The sequence below is a fragment of the Bos grunniens genome, chromosome 7, assembly GCF_055505025.1.
Source record: "Bos grunniens cultivar Pamir isolate PY7600 chromosome 7, Bosgru_T2T1.0, whole genome shotgun sequence".
Taxonomy (NCBI): Eukaryota; Metazoa; Chordata; class Mammalia; order Artiodactyla; family Bovidae; genus Bos; species Bos grunniens.
This window is the reverse complement of record NC_141171.1, coordinates 5,431,128-5,444,335: the sequence shown is the minus strand read 5'-3', so window position 1 is coordinate 5,444,335 and position 13,208 is coordinate 5,431,128. Positions and strand designations below refer to the sequence as shown.

Below are 13,208 nucleotides of genomic sequence, written 5' to 3'. Positions count from 1 at the left end.
ACACCTGAGGCTGTCATATGTGGAGGAGGCAGGAGGCCAGGGCTGTGCCCTTAGTAGGATACAAACCCCAGAAAGTAGAGCTTTGGGATAAAATTTTTTAATTAATTTATTTTTTATTGAAGGCTATGGGATAAATTTTAGAGCACCTTTTCATCTCTGTGCTTCCCTGGTGGCTCAGATGGTAAAGAATCTGCCTGCAATACAGGAGACCAGGGTTCGATCCCTGGATCTGGAAGATCTTCTGGAGAAGGGAATGGCTACCCACTCCAGTATTCTTGTCTGGAGAATTCCATGGAAAGAGGAGCCTGGTGGGCTACTGTCCCAAAGAGTCAGACACGACTGAGTAACCAACACTTCACTTTCATCTCTGTAATCCCATCACAAGCTGTGGCACAAAATTGGCTTTGGTACATATTTTGTTGACTTCAGTTGAGTCACCCACAGACACTTCCTGGGCACTTCCGGTGTACAGGGCATTGGGGCCACACAGCAGGGTACAGCACAGATCCAGTCTCGTCTCTGCCTGGTGGAGCCAACAGGGAAGATGAAAATAAATTAGTATCCAGTCAGGGTTTCAGTGGCCCTCGGTGCCAGGCTTCTAGGAGAGACACTAAGTCTGGGAGGGTTTCCTGGAGGAAGTGACTTTGATATACTGAAACCCGAGGTCAAGTAGGATTAACCAGTGATCCGGAGGCGTGGGTAGTTCTGGCAGAACAACCCAGGCAAAGGCTGAGAAGCTGGGTAAGGTCACAGTGCTCCTGAGGACAGGGTGGCAGGGGAAAAGTGTACTGAGCCTTGTTTGGAGGCATCAGTGGGGCCTTTGTGGGCTTTGCGGGCGGAGACGGAAGAGACATGAGTTGCATCCTCAGTGCAGCAGGAGCCAGAGCAGGCTTGTGGCAGGAAGTGCTGCATGGGGGCTTAGCCAGAGTATTTTTCTTTCACTTCCGGGATGGCTTCAGCAGAGAAGAATGCAAAGAGTGAGTTTCTAGGCCACTGACAACTCTAGTGGGGTGGCCACTGCGGTATACTGAGAATGAGCAGAAGGGGAGCAGAGAGGGCAAAGGCACCCTCAGCCCCAGAGAGGGGCGTGGGAGGTCTCCATGAGGCAATTCCAAGGGGCACAGCCCAGAATTTGCCCATGAATAAGCTGGAAATTTTGTTGATGTAAACATCCTAAATTTTCTCCTGGCATAAATCCTGAAAATGCAAAGAATAAACAGATGGAACTGGAGACAAAGGTAAACTCATGTCATGGATAAAATATCTTCATAGTATGAACAATTCCTGCATACATGAGTGCTAAGTTGCATTAGGCATGGCCAATTCTTTGCACCCTTGTAACCCACCAGGCTCATTGGTCCATGGGATTCTCCAGGCAAGAATACTGGAGTCGGTTGCCATGCCCTCCTCCAGGGTATCTTCCCAATCCAGGGGTCAAATCCACGTCACTTTGTCTCCTCCATTGGCAGAAGGGTTCTTTACCACTTGCATTACCTGGGAAGCACAAGCAACAATTAGAAGACAAAAAAAAAAAAAAAATGCCAGTGACTTAGCAGAATATGAATCCATAGATCACAGAACATGAAGTACAAATGGCCCTTAAACCCAGAAAAAGATGCTCGGCCTCACTCATAATAGGAGAAATGCAAATTAAAAGTAGAGTTGACCCTCGAATAACAAGGGGTTGAACTGTGATGGTCCACTTATACACAGATTTTTTTCAATAACTATGTACCACAGTATTGCACATTCTGCAGTTGGTTGAATCAGCGGGACCTCGGGTATGGAGGGCTGTATATAATGTTATCCATGGATTTTTGACTGCACAGAAGTCAGCAGTCCTAACCCCTAAGAGTTGCTCAAGGATCAACAGTATAGTGAGACCATGCTGATTTTAATGGACTCAGGAAATGATGAAATTCAACACCTACTCATGATTAAAAAAAAAAAGTCTCAGCAAACTATGTGCAAATGGGAATTTCCTCAATCTGATAAGGAGTACCTACCAAAAAAGTCTACAAGTAATATTATACTTAATATAAAGGACTAAATTGTGTCCTGAGATTGGGAACAAGAATGTCCATTCTCACCTTTTCTATTCAGCATTGTTCTAGACTTCATAACCATTGCAATGAGGCTAGAAAAATAAATAAAAGCCTTAAAGATTGAAAAGAAGGAGGTACATTTGTCCTTGTTTGCAGATGATATGATTGTTTATACTGAAAATCCAAGGAAATCTATGACAACTACTGGAACTAATAAATGAATTTATTAGTTCAAAGTTCACAGTTTAAAAAATTAATGTATAAAATTCAGTTGAATTTTTATATACTAATAAGAAACAATTGAAAATGAAAAAAAAAAATTTTTAATGCCATTTGCAACAGCACCAAAAAAGATAAAATACTTAGGAATAAATCTAACAAAAGAAGTCTAAGACTGTTATACTAAAAGTTACAGATATTGCTGAGAGAAACTCATGAATACGTAACAAATGCAAAGAAATACCATATTCATGGATTGGAAGACTCAGTGTTATTAAGACATCAGTTCTCCCCAAACTGGTCTAGGTGAAAGTCACTTAGTCGTGTCCGACTCTTTGCAACCCCATGGGCATACAGTCCATGGAATTCTTCAGGCCAGAATACTGGAGGTATCCTTTCCCTTCTCCAGGGTATCTTCCCAACCCAGGGATTGAACCCAGGTCTCCCTCATTGCAGGTGGATTCTTTACCAGCTGAGCCACAAGGCAAGCCCAAGAATACTGGAGTGGGTAGCCTATGCCTTCTCCAGGGGGTCTTCCCGACCCAGGAATCGAACCAGGGACTCCTGCATTGCAGGCAGATTCTTTACCAACTGAGCTATCAGGGAAACTGGTCTATAGAGTCAATGTAATTCCAATCTAAATTCAGCAGAATTTTTTTTTTTTTTTAGAAACTGGCACTGACTTTAAAATTCATATAGAATTACAAAGGGCCAAGCTGATTTTTTAAAAGAAGATAAAATCAGAGTAGTTATTCTATCTAACTTCTAGGCTTATTATAGAGCTAGAATAATAAGACAGTTTGGTATTGGTGAAAAGATAGACAGGTAGATCAATAAGACAGAACAGACTAGAGCAACAAACCCATATAAATATAGCCAGTTGACTGTTGACACAGATACTAAGGCAATTAAAGGAGAAAGGGAAATTCTTTTCAATAAACAGTATCAGAACAACTAGACATCATATGAAAAATAACATTAATTCTTACCTTATATCATACACAAAATTAACTCAATATGGATCGCAGAGACTTGAATGCATAACCTAAAACTCTAAGACATCCAGAAAAAAAACAGAAGAAAAAAATTTTGCAAACTGGTAAGCAAAGTTGTCTTAGCTAGAAAATTTATAAGTTAGAGTTCATCATTTTGCTCTTCAAAAGACACCATCAAGAAAACAGAAAGACAATGCATAGATCAGGAGAAAATATTTGCAATGTGTGTATTAAGTAAACAAAATACCTGCATACAGAATAATTCTTACAACTCAGTAATAAACAATAAGAAATTGGGCAACAGATTTGAGTAGACACTTCACCAAAGAGGATATATGAGTGGCCAACGAACACGTGAAAAGATGCTCAACGTCGCTAGCCTGGGAAGTGCAAACCCAAACCACATGAAGATACCATCTCACACCCACAAAATGGGAAAAATTAAAAAGACAATAACAAGTGTTGGCAGTGCACTTCTGGTGAAAACGAGAAGTGATGCAGCCGCCCTGGAAAACAGTTTGGCAGTTCCTTAAAGCTAAACATAGAATTACAATCTGACCCAGTCACTCCACGCCTAGGTATTTAGCAAAAATAGAATGGATGTCCCTGCAAGGCCTTGTATACCAGCATTCATTGCAACTTTATTTGTCATAGTCCTAAACTGAAAACAACCGAAAACTTCATCAGCAGGTGAATGAATGAACAAGCCGGTCCAGCCATCCAGGGCAATACGACTCAGCAATAAAAGGGAATAAACTGTTGATAAACACCACACCATGGAACAGTCGCTGAATTATCATGCTGAGTGAAAGAAGCCGAGCACCAAGCTTCCATATAAAATTCTGAACCTTGCAAAGTCATGTTAGTGACGGAAAGCAGATCAGGGTTACCTGGGAATGAAAGCCTGGCGTTGCAAGTATTTTCTCTCAATCTATGTCTTGCCTTTCTGTTTTCTCAGTGGTGTCTTTTGAAGAGCAAAATGAAGAAGTCTAATTTATCGATGTTTTCTAGCTAAGACAACTTTGCAAAAATTTTTCTTCCGTTTATTTCTAGATGTCTTATAGTTTTAGGTTATGTATTCAGGGATCAAATTCACGCTCTTGGCAATGAAATTGTGGCATCCTAACCACTGAACCACCATGGAATCCCCTCATTTCCTTTGTTGGGAACTAAGATCCCACAAGCCACGTGGTGTGGCCAAAAAAGAAAAAGTGGAAATGACCCAGCCCTATGGAAGGGAGCAGACAAGGGTGAAGAAATTGCCCTGAAACCCAGCAAGTCTCCTTCTAGCAAATGAGACTTCCAAGAATGATACCTTTACAGTGTTATTTAGTCATGAAAGCACTCTTATAACAGCAGTCCGTTGGAAACAGCCTAGATGTCCAGTCACAGGGGATTCATTGAATAACCTATTTGCCATTCTCAGCACTGAATATTATGCAGCTATGCAAAAGAATAAGGTAGCTTAATGCTGACTGTGTGGGAAGACCTCCCAGATTCTGCAGCCAGTGCAGCAGGTAGGGATCTAAAGTGGTCGACACACAGTTTGGAAAAAAGAAACTAGAGACAGAATTAAAGTTTTAAAGATGGGACCAACAGACTCAAGACCTCTAGGATCAAGAGCCCTGTTCCTCGGAGTGATAACACTTTTATTTAGTGTCTTGGCAAGCAGAAAGTATCTGTTGTGCTACGATAAAATCAGCCTCCTGTGTCCCCGGTCACGTCTCCCATTTTATTGATTACTTTGAACTATCTTTGTTATTTTCTTGGACAAGGGGTATCACCCACCTGGAGGTCATAGACCCATATACGCCTTGGGAAAACATCTTAGTGTGTGCACAAGCAGTGTTCTGAATTTGCACTGACCCGGTGTTCCAAGGTCCACACTATGTTTATCCTTAACTTAGCAGGGCATGCGGAGAAGGCAGTGGCACCCCACTCCAGTACTCTTGCCTGGAAAATCCCATGGATGGAGGAGCCTGGTGGGATGCAGTCCATGGGGTCGCTAAGAGTTGGACACGACTGAGCGACTTCACTTTCACGCATTGGAGAAGGAAATGGCAACCCACTCCAGTGTTCTTGCCTGGAGAAACCCAGGGATGGGGGAGCCTGGTGGGCTGCCATCTATGGGGTCACAGAGTCGGACACGACTGAAGCGACTTAGCAGCAGCAGCAGCAGGGCATGACAACCCCAACTAATCAACCTGATGTACTTTTGTTTAGATTATACTGTATTGCTATATTTTGCTTTTATTCTTTTCCCATGGTGATTTTCTCATGGCTTAGCCAGAGCAACAGGCTGACTGTTAACCCCTGCATTTCCCTCTTTTTGTTTTTGTGGCAGAAAATACCTCGATCTCGCAACTTCTTTCTTCATTAGTTTTTGGAGGGCTTTTTGTGTACATCTGAGGATTAAACAGAAGATTATAGTGAAACAGCAAAACATAGCTAGTGTTCCAGTGAGAACACCTCCAATACCTTTGATCCACTCAAGAGGATTTAATGAGTTAAGGCCTTCTGCTACCCCTTGAAGTGTATCTGTACCTGGTAATAGTCTAAGATAAGCATGCTGTATGCCAATAATTCTTGCTTGTAGCTTTTTAATATCTAGAGTAAGGTTGTCGGCTGTATGGCCCTGCAAGTGCCGTCTAACATTTTCCCAGGTGTGTTCAGATTGGTTATATTCCTGAGGGGTTACACAGAAAGTAGTAATGTTCCAGTGACCCTTTAAATGTATTTTCAATTTAAGATTTTGTACTTCTCCTAAGAGTAGTACTGCGTTTTCTAAACCCACCAACTTGTTGTTAATCTCCTCATCTATATGAATTTGGGCTCCCCAAGCGGAACTGGCATTTTTATGCCACTCCTGCACAAAAGTGATAGTTTGTACCATCTGATGGAACGCTACTCCTCCCACTGCCGCTGTGGTGGTGACAGCAATAATGCCCACTATGGCGGCAACAAGGAACCCAGTGAAACGCTTGGATCTTTTCAGAATGGTATTCAGTACTGCATAGCAGGGGAGAGTTCCCAAGGCCTACTTTGCGTTACTGGCAGCCAAACTCCTAAACGTCTGCGCAAAATCACATAGGAATGATTAAAGTTAAATAATGAACTGTTCAAGCAGGTATATGGCTTACGATCCTGGCAGGTCAGATTCCTTTCTGATTAATAGTTATAGTGCCAATCATAATTACATATGGGTTCCTAACACCAGCTAGAGTATAAAATGTCCAATTTGTTGATGTATTGAATGACAGAGTATAATTCATAGAATGAGAATAATTTCCATCCCAAATTCGATATTTTTTCAGGCTTATGGCCAACTTCCATATTTCTGTTTGAGCCCTACCTAATTTGAGCTGTGGCTATGGAGGAGACATGCCAGATAATGGGATATTCTGAATGTGCAGTAATATTAGTGTGATTGTATTCAGATACAGGCCAATGCAACTTCTTGTAAGGATTGTAGGATGAATTTTGGTGTGAGCAATTAAAGACTGCATACCCCTTAGGGGACCAATCCCAGACAATTCCATAGGAGCCATTAAGTAAGATCACCCCCTCAGTCCCGCGACAATTATCCCTGTGTATTTGACCTTGTCTGTCGGCCCATATGCGCTGTTCTCACGCAGGGGTCTATCTGGCTTGGTTAGATTATCTTATTAGTCTCTTGATATCCGAAGCTCAACCCAGAAAGTAAATGCAGTTGAACCTTAGTGTGATTTCTGTTTAAAGAATTTACAGAAAGCCAAGCCTGCGTTGGTAGATTAAGACAGCCCTGGCCAACACCCAAGCAAACAGGCCAAGTGTCAAAACCCAAAGTGCTATTAAAGGGGGTCTCCTCTTCCTTTTTACGAATGGGCAAATGCTTGTCTTCTGGACCAGGGATCCAGGAAGAGTCATTAACATAAACAGGGATAGATCCTTCACCCCAATTAACAGGCGTTACCAATGGGGGGTTTGGCACATAGATAGGCCCAATAGGTATAATTCTTTGCTTCTGCCAAAGCCAGGGCTATACTCACTGTGATATCAGGGCAAGCGTAGCCATGGGTCAGGTTGCCTGGAGTCACTGGTTGTTTCTGCTCAGTTTTACTCCATGAGCTGGAATCCACACAGGTTCTAGACCTTCTCCTGGGGAGATACAGGCAAGCTTTCTTCCCCATGGAATTAACTTCCCTGGTGACGAAGCATTTGCTAGTGGATCTTGCTACCAAATCACAGGCTTAGTTGTATTTGTGGATGTAGCCTGAAAATGTCACTCAGTTGCAGTTTCCATAGTTTGTGCCGAAATATTCAAAAAAATCGAGGGTAAATAAAGCTTTATTCAATATTGTTTGTTGTCCTTGGCATCTCCCCCTTTTTTTTTGTATCATATGTTTAAGTGATTGATTAGCCCTCTCCACTATAGCCTGTCCTTGTGGATTATAGGGAATGCCAGTAGACTGTTTTATAGACCAAATTGTAAGAAATTATTGAAATGCTCTACTGGTATAAGCAGGGCCATTATCAGTTTTTATAGCTTTTGGTTGTTTTATAACAGCAAAACAAGCGTATAAATGTCTTCGTACATGTTTCGTAGTCTCACCGGATTGAGTAGTGGTCCGTATATTAATAGTCACATGTACAGAAGAGAGCTTACCAAAGGAAGATATATGAGCTATATCCATTATAACTATGGATTTTATATGGAACGGTATGATCCAACCAGTCCATTCTGAAGGAGATCAGCCCTGGGATTTCTTTGGAAGGAATGATGCTAAAGCTGAAACTCCAGTACTTTGGCCACCTCATGCGAAGAGTTGACTCATTGGAAAAGACTCTGATGCTGGGAGGGATTGGGGGCAGGAGGAGAAGGGGATGACAGAGGATGAGATGGCTGGATGGCATCACTGACTCGATGGACGTGAGTCTGAGTGAACTCCGGGAGTTGGTGATGGACAGGGAGGCCTGGCGTGCTGCAGTTCATGGGGTCGCAAAGAGTCAGACACGACTGAGCGACTGAACTGAACTGATACCATCATTATATCAGTGTCTCAGTCACACATTTGTGACTACACGCACATAATGTAGGGGACAACACCTTTTGAAACAGACAATATAGAATACAATATAGTTAGCAGTAATAGTAAAATCACAAGTAAGAACTTAAGTCAAGAACTTTCATTAGATATAGTCCAGTGACATGTTTATGTCATCTGACTTAGTTTGTTAAAGGACTATAGCTTGTAGTTAATTTCCTGGTTGTAGATCCTGGAGCATCCGACCTTTATTTAAAGACTAGTTACTGAGATAAGCTTTAGAAACAAACTTAAGAGTGTCCTTTTTAATAACTTAATTAAACCTCCTAGCAATGTTACATAACCACAAGGAACTATATTAGAAGTGAGTCTATAAATACAGACCTTAATTAACAAAGCTAGAACTTAATATTCAGTGAAACATAATAGATACCATAGGCCTGACAACAGTTGGGTGGATTTTTCTTTTAGAGCTCCCCAGTATACTCTTGAGATTTTTGTATATGTCTGGAAATAGTCTTTTTTACCTGGATGAGGCTGGTCAGAACCCAAATGTCTCCAATTTCTGGAGGGATGAGGCAGAGAGAAAATAAAAATGTTTTAATTTTACCCACAGGTATAAATCACCAAATTGTTTTAAAACATCAGTGACTTGAGGAGAAGAGCTTTTTTATATTTGAAAACAAAGATTAGAAGCCAGTAATATGTCAGACAAAAAGTCATGAAAATTGTAGTCATATTTAGCAGTCTGTTCAATCTCACGTAACCAGTCCCTTTGTTTTGTAGTCCTTGCCCGACGATGGAGGATGTCGGTAAAAACGATAGGTTCGGAGAAGTTTGTGAAGTTTTTTGTCAATGTCTTTATGACCTGTCCAGCAAAGTGGGTGCCCCAATCAACTGGAGATTGTAGAAAACACATTTTAACCATTTTGCCTCTATTGTGAGATATTAACCCTGAAGTCAGGAAAGGCTTTATCCTATCAAATAAAATCGAGGTTTGTCAGGGAGCCGGGGAAAGCAGAGCAGTCTTGGGCCTCCCGTAGCCCTGACTGGTTTACAGCCATTGTTTATCCACTTTAAATCTCCTGACAAGGAGTTAATTTTGTAGAAGCAGAACGAGCTTTGTCTATGTGTGCCATAGTCTCCATGGATCATTGTGAAATAACACTCATTCATTTTATCAAAGTAACAAAAGATTTTAAACGCAAGTATGAATCACTTAAAGACAAAGAACTTTATATAGTCTGTTATCAAAAGCCATATTCCAAAAAAACTTTGTTCTTTTAACAGGAAGAGAAAACCAAATTCCACATTGGTCCCAGCTTATATTCACTGTGAAAAAATAATTATTTACTTAGTCAAAGCAACAATAAGACTTCAAAAGCAGTTTAATGTCTTAAGAAACTTGTACCATGCACAAAACTCTTCTTTCATTTGCCACAAACCTTTTTTTACACTTTTTGTATTCATTGCTTCATTTATTTCTTTAGAGAATGCTGCTGCTACTAAGTCGCTTCAGTCGTGTCCGACTCTATGCGACCCCATAGACGTCAGCCCACCAGGCTCCCCCGTCCCTGGGATTCTCCAGGCAAGAACACTGGAGTGGGTTGCCATTTCCTTCTCCAATGCATGAAAGTGAAAAGTGAAAGTGAAGTTGCTCAGTCGTGTCCAACTCTTAGCGACCTCATGGACTGCAGCCTACCAGGCTCCTCGGTCCATGGGATTTTCCAGGCAAGAGTACTGGAGTGGGGTGCCATTACCTTCTTAGCCACCTGTAAATTTAGACTTACTTTTTTTTTTAAGGCTTACTTTTTTTTTAGTAGACTGTAATTTCATTTTTAATACCTTTTTTATTAAAAACATAAATCACTTTCTTTAAGCAACCATGAACTGCTGACAAATTTAGGTTACATTAAACCTAGGCACACTAAAAGTGTTACATAATGTTGATGACTCGAGACATGTCTTAATTAGATTAGCAGACAAACATTAATGTTAGATATTTAATATTGAATATTTTTCAGTTCACATGAACCTGAATTTAAATAGAGCTCATTTATAAATTAACCTCATATTATCCAAAAACGAAGACACACACTGAGACACAGATAAATTTAGAGAGACAGACAGACAGACAGAGATCTCATAGTTTTCCACTTGAAATTTAAAATGTCTCTTTGCCTCTTCTTTTTTTCTTGGTTTTAGTTCTACCAATTTGTTTATGGCTGGAGTCCCAGATAGAGTGGGTTGTGTATCCCAAGGACATGATAAGAGTTAACGTCAGGTTTTTACCCAAGCCTATTGTTGTTTCTCAGGCAGAATTGGAGCTCCAAAAAAGTATTTTAATAAGCCAACTTAATCCTAATTGCATGTGCAAAAAGAACTGGTTTTGTGATTTCAAAAAAGATTTTATTTTAACCAGTTTTCTCCGGAGTCTAAAGACTATCATGGCTATTCAGTGTCAAAAATGTCATCTCTTTTTTTGTAATCATAGTTTCATAGCTAAAAATTAAATCAGAGAATGTTTAAATCGGCTCTGATGACCAGATAGCCTGACTGACAAGATGTTCCAGCAGGGACTGTCTCTCTGGGGAAGTGAGGTCTTCTCTTAAAGTAAAGAAAGCCTGTCCTTTAACTTCTATTTTCTCCCAGGCTCTTAAGCAGTATCACCTCACCTGTTCTATCACCTGATCTTCCATAAACTCTTGATCTTGACTTCTCCCCCAATTTCCATTGTCTGTCAATTGATCTAAAGAGACGGGGATCTGCCTGGCTTGGTTATGAGCCGCCATAATCAAACAGGAACCCTCAGCTAGTCCCTGCACTGTTCACAAGGTAAAAGGAGAACTTCATAGTTCTGAACAGCTTGCTTAAGTTCCTTTATGTTTTGAAGGGAATCTATGTACAGCCTCATACACCCCATTAGGATTATTAAGATCTGCCCCAGGAGCTATCCGTTCATGTATTGTCACTGGAAATGCCATAGTCACCTTCAAGTCACCATAGCCTTCAAGTCACTCTTCTGTCAAGCCCACCAAATACCTTTCTGGAGGGGTGACAGAACTGCCGTTTGTAGTAAGAAAGGAAAAGCTTGAGACACTTCAGCAATTAAGACAGGAGAGGGAGGAAGAGGAGGCAGAGAACTTCGTCTTCTCTAAACAAAGGCAAAGAAGGAACTGCAGCTTTAAGAGCCTCCTGAGTTTTTTGCTCTACTCACCTCGGGCTCTAGCATATTCAGATCGTCTCTTTGATGGGGTTTCACATTCATCCTCACTCCCTTCTGAGTTATCTGGGGTCTGAAAAGGTTCTAAAATGGGTTTTGTCAGTGCCCAGGTTGACCAGATGGATACAGGCAAGGGCACTCACTCCCCTGCAAAGAAGTTTTTCTAGTTCACTACCTATCTTCTCCCCTGTTCCTAAATCTAAAGTACCAAGAGAAGGGAACCTTGAGCAGTGTTTCTCAATGGTTTGTAAAAGCTCCAATAGCCTGCCCTCACTTAATTTTGTTCCCTCTGCTTTGAAAAGCTGCCTTAAGAGGCATATATGTGGCCGGTATTGTTCTGAGCTTTCTGAATTTCCCATGCTTAACACTGGTTTCAATGCCTGAGAGAGTGTTACTTACCCAAAAGGAGATTTTCAGAGGCCTCCCCCCATTCTTCCTCAGGACCCTGTGCCGATATTTCAACTTTAGCTTTGCTCTCGGCGATCCTTCGCTTTTGAGCCCCACCTTGGGTGCCACTTGCTGCAGCCAGCGCAGCAGGTAGGGATCGAAAGTAATCCACGCACAGTTTGGAAAAAAGAAACTAGAGACAGAATTAAAGTCTTAAAGATGGGACTGGGAGACTCAAGACCTCTAGGATCAAGAGCCCTGCTCCTCTTTTATTTATTTAGTGTCTTGGCAAGCAGAAAGTATCTGTTGTGTTACAATAAAATCAGCCTCCTGTGTCCCCAGTCACGTCTCCCATTTTATTGATTACTTTGAACTATCTTTGCTATTTTCTTGTACAAGGGGTATCACCCAGCTGGAGGTCATAGACCCACATATGCTTTGGGAAAACATCTTGGTGTGTGCACAAGCAGCGTCCTGAATTTGCGCTGACCCGGTGTTCCAAGGTCCACACTATGTTTATCCTTGGCTTAGCAGGGCATGATGACCCCAACTAATCAACCCGATGTACTTTTGTTTAGATTCTACTGTATTGCTATACTTTGCTTGGAATTCTATTCCAATTTCCGTAAAAATTATGGTGATTTTCTCATGGCTTAGCCAGAGCAACAGAAGGCTGATTATTAACCCCTGCACTCCGGTACTCTGTGAAGGAAAAAGCAAGGTGCAGAAGGCCTGGGCAGGAGGCTTCTGTTTGTATAGAAAGAGAAGAGACTGAGGATTTCCTCATACTGGCAAAGACTCTCCGCAGGGAGACAAAAAAAACTTTTTCACGTGGTGTCTGCTGAGGAGGGGAACTGGAGAGCCATGATAAGTGAAAGAGGGAGACGGTTTATGCTGTTTATCTTTTTGTACCTGTTGAATTTTGTATCTGTTGTGCTCAGACGCTCAGTCGTGTTCAACTCTTTGCAACCCCATAGACTGTAGTCCGCTAGGCTCTTCTGTCCATGAAATTCTCCCAGCAAAATTACCAGAGTGGGTTGCCATTTCCTCCTCCAGGGTATCTTCCTGACCCAGGGATCAACCCTCATCTCCTGTGTTACTTGCATTGGCAGGCAGATTCTTTACCACTAGTGCCACCTGGGAAGCTCATATTTGTTAATAGTGTTTAAAAGTTAAGGGCTTCTCCAATGGCTCAATGGTAAGGAGACAGGGGTTCAATCCCTGATTTGGGAAGCTCCCACGTGCCACAGAGCGACTAATCCCATGCGCCACAACTGTTAAGCCCGTGCTCTAGAGCCCGGGAGCCATAACTACT

At 41.7% G+C, this 13,208-nt stretch overlaps 1 long non-coding RNA gene across 18 annotated transcripts; it reads right to left on the bottom strand.

Moving 5' to 3' along the window:
- Positions 1-93: 93 nt before the first annotated feature.
- Positions 94-12,353, bottom strand: LOC147368126 (uncharacterized). Of its 18 annotated transcripts, none has more exons than XR_015166494.1 (7): positions 11,906-12,187; positions 8,811-8,848; positions 7,288-7,396; positions 5,611-5,664; positions 2,091-2,137; positions 1,347-1,494; positions 94-523 (listed from the first exon to the last, which is right to left on the bottom strand). It is a non-coding gene; the product is annotated as an uncharacterized LOC147368126 (long non-coding RNA). The 18 variants fall into 18 exon arrangements; XR_015166492.1 differs by lacking the exon at positions 11,906-12,187 and adding an exon at positions 11,501-11,712; XR_015166493.1 differs by lacking the exon at positions 8,811-8,848 and having other exon boundaries at positions 11,906-12,341.
- Between the last annotated feature and the right edge of the window lie 855 nt (positions 12,354-13,208).